This window comes from Pistacia vera, unplaced genomic scaffold, assembly GCF_008641045.1.
Source record: "Pistacia vera cultivar Batoury unplaced genomic scaffold, PisVer_v2 Contig336, whole genome shotgun sequence".
NCBI classification, from domain to species: domain Eukaryota; kingdom Viridiplantae; phylum Streptophyta; class Magnoliopsida; order Sapindales; family Anacardiaceae; genus Pistacia; species Pistacia vera.
Genome location: NW_022196153.1, coordinates 64,755 through 68,282, shown reverse-complemented (window position 1 = coordinate 68,282; position 3,528 = coordinate 64,755). Strand labels below are relative to the sequence as shown.

General features: G+C 29.8%; 1 long non-coding RNA gene across 1 annotated transcript; it reads right to left on the bottom strand.

The window, feature by feature from the left end:
- Window positions 1–895: 895 nt before the first annotated feature.
- On the bottom strand, window positions 896–1,312 carry LOC116137846. Its single transcript, XR_004129236.1, has 2 exons — window positions 1,225–1,312; window positions 896–1,134 (listed from the first exon to the last, which is right to left on the bottom strand). It is a non-coding gene; the product is annotated as an uncharacterized LOC116137846 (long non-coding RNA).
- Window positions 1,313–3,528: the final 2,216 nt, after the last annotated feature.

Below are 3,528 nucleotides of genomic sequence, written 5' to 3'. Positions count from 1 at the left end.
ATTATTGTCAAAAACTTGGATATTTCGGTAATTGTATTATTTTGTAACTAATAAAAATAATTACAAATTAATTAATAAGTATTTGCATCTAATTTAACAATTATTCAGTAATTGCAAATAATTGTTTTCTGTAACCATAATTTTAGTTGCAGAATCCTTTGTTGTAGTTGCCAATTGTGTTCGCGCAAGAATTGGCAACCAAATAAATTAGTCGCTGATGTGATATTTTGGACAACAAATCACATTAGTCGCAAAATATTAATTTTAGACGCTAAAAACGAGAATAAATGGACCTTAGAATTTTATTCCTTCTGATCGACTAATTGGAGTTTAGTTACTAAATGTGGGGTACCTGCAATTACTTTTGCCTGGTTGTAAAAAATATTTTTTCTTGCAGTGACTTCACGTTCTGATCATTACTCATACTGAGATTTTGATGTAATCTAAAACTTTCTTTCTCATAAAAAAATTTATTCAAATCTCAGTATGTTTAAATCTGTTTTGGAACATGATTTTAATCTATCGTGCTCTTAATATAAGTCTCAAGAAAAACAAAATTCAATTATCATAAATAGTATCTCCTTATTCACAGAACGATAATAGAAGTACACAATAAATGTTCCTTACAACTTATTCCGTATAAAGGAAAGATTGTAGCACCAGCACCTAAAGTTATCAAGAGATCTCCCAGTGAATGAAACTTTAGTCTTCAGCTAAAAGATATATAATGTATATAACCAATAAATTCTCGGAAGACCATTCCCTGGGTGGTTGACATTCAGCTCGTCAATGTAATTGCCCTTTGGATTCGAAAATTCATTGTGATTTTACTTGTCTTGGCATGATTGAAATGGGATCAATTATTAATGAAAGGACTCTGTTCTCAGCGCTACCATCAGGAGCTCCATGCGAATCTCCATGTTGGTATGTGCAATGGACTATCCGACCGAGATTAAAAGCTGTTTCTACGAAAGCTTCTGCAAATGGATGCTTATTATTCAGATCCTTATTCATTTTGTTCCAAGCTTTCTCAATGAACTTCCTTATTTCTTCCCGAGCTATTTCCTCGGATACGCCCATTTCATGTATATAGCATAATATTGAACTCGCGGTTTCACCTCTTTCTAGCTCAGCCTGTGTAGCAAAACGCGTAAAAGATATCAATTAGTTATATTAATTAATTAAAACGGCTAAGGATGAGCTTTCCATGGTGAAAAATCATACCTTTGAAGTACTAAAATCATTGCAAAGTCGAAAAATCACAGATGGCCAGCGCAACAGACTATGGTAATTTTCTAATGAGTCAAGTGCCTCCTTGNTTTTTGATATTGCCCCAAAAACGTTTTCAAGAAGTTGAAAATTTATTATATTTCAATATAAAGGATCATACTTTTATCCCTACTTTACAGCCAAATTAGCATAAAAGTGTCTAATTTTGAGCCTAAATAAATAATTTAATGGTATATTTCAAGAACTTCGCAAATTTGGATACAATATAGATTTCTCGTTAATTTTATAAGTTTGCATTTCAATATGCAAAGTTTCATAAAATCATGCTTATGATATGAGTTAATGTCATTTGCCTCTTGAGAGATTCAAAAAGTCTCTTTTTTTTTTTTTTTTAATTTATGACTAGAAATATTTAGATCAGTTTATACGTAATTCAACTAATTTTTTAGGATCCTGAAACTACCAATTAGGTTTCAAATACTCCAACGAGTTTCATAAATAATTAAAGTATCCCAAGGAGTTTTTATACTTCCTTGTGAAACACATTCCATGTGAAACACATTTTGATAATTTTACGGGTATACTTAATAGTTTTATAGTTTTTGAAAATTGTTAGACACTTAAAACTTATTATTCTGACTAATTTTATTTTCTAGAAACAAATTCCATAAATGTTTTTTTCAGTGGATAGTATTAGAAGTCTGAAAAGCATTGGAAGTCGTTTTTTTCACAAAAAAAACCATTTCAAATGCTTTCACAACACACACTCACTGCCCCTCAAAAACGACACCGATGTGACAGAGCACAAGCATTTCCCAAAAGCATCTTTTAGAAAAGAAAAAAAACATTAATGAGTGAGCATGGGGAGAAATTAAAAAGCATGATGGGTTCAATTTAATTTCTTGCATATTTTTTTTCAAATGGGATGTAACAAGACAGAGAGTAGGAGCCTTTCACATTGATCTCCGTAAGATTTTATTGAAGAACTTACACTGAATTAAGGAGTCCAATTTTTAAAGGACTAAACATTTTATTGCTTTATTTGTTATAATGTATTTTTCAACTATTGCATTATTCAATGGCAACGGCAATACATGTGATCCATCAAGCAATGCTCATTCTCTATTCCAATCCATTTTTGAGATAATTCTTCATCCTCCCGGGGTTTAGATCCTACATTTTAAATTACTTGATAAATCCCCCCGATTCTAATAAACGTTAACACGTGTTAGGATAAAATAAGTAATTCAATTGTACACGTAAGGGTAAAATGGGTAATTCACTTATCTTTGCGTATAAAAAAAAAAAATGCTGTCTTAGAGTTAGAATTTGATTAACTGTTGTTAGTTTGAGGGGGGTATTACTTAGTATTTAAAAGGCCAGAACCTTAACCCTATTGGACTAGAAGCTCTAGATGGATTAAGTCTTTTCTTTTATCCATTTTGCAACTTCATCTCAATCCCTACCTTTTATTTACTTATCGTAAAATATGAAGACATTTTTGCTAAAGTTTTCAACAAAAAAGTTAATATTTATCTAAGGAGTTATTGCCAAACATCATGATGATGAACCACGGCATTATTTAAATGTGCAAACATATTTTTTTTCATTTGATGTTGATGTAAAATATGAAAATTAAGGACCATGATAAAAGAAGCTTGATCAAGTTGCAAACTGATAAGATGGACAGGAATCTTTAAATAAATTTAAAAACTTTAATTCAAGTTCAATCTAATAATAGTTGTAAACTTGAAATTCAACAACTTTAAATAATGGGGCCTAGCCGAGTGGGCTTCTTGTAGTTTGGGCATTCTTTAGGATTTTCTTAAGTGATTGTTTAATCAGTAATGTGGGTTTTTTACATACCACATTTTTAATAACAACATCAATAACAATAACAATAACAATAATAATAATAAATATTAATATTATTATTATTATTTGAATGACATTTATTGATTTAGAGGTGGATATCAAATTAATTGATTTCATTGCATAATAACAAGGTCTCATACAATTACAATCATTGGAATCTGTTGAAGCTTCACTCATAGTATTATCACATAGATTTTATTGAATTTGATAAATCACATCTTCGTTTTATGTGTTATAATTAGATTCTTCGTCAAAATCTGATTGAATAATATTTAATAATTGTTCTTTTAAGTCTGTGATCAATTTCTAATTTTTTTAATTTGATTTTTCATTAGACATTTTAGGAAGGGTAATGTCCTGCTTGTTTACACTTCCAACAAGTGATTGATTTTTTTGATATTTTCTTTAGTATAATATATTTTC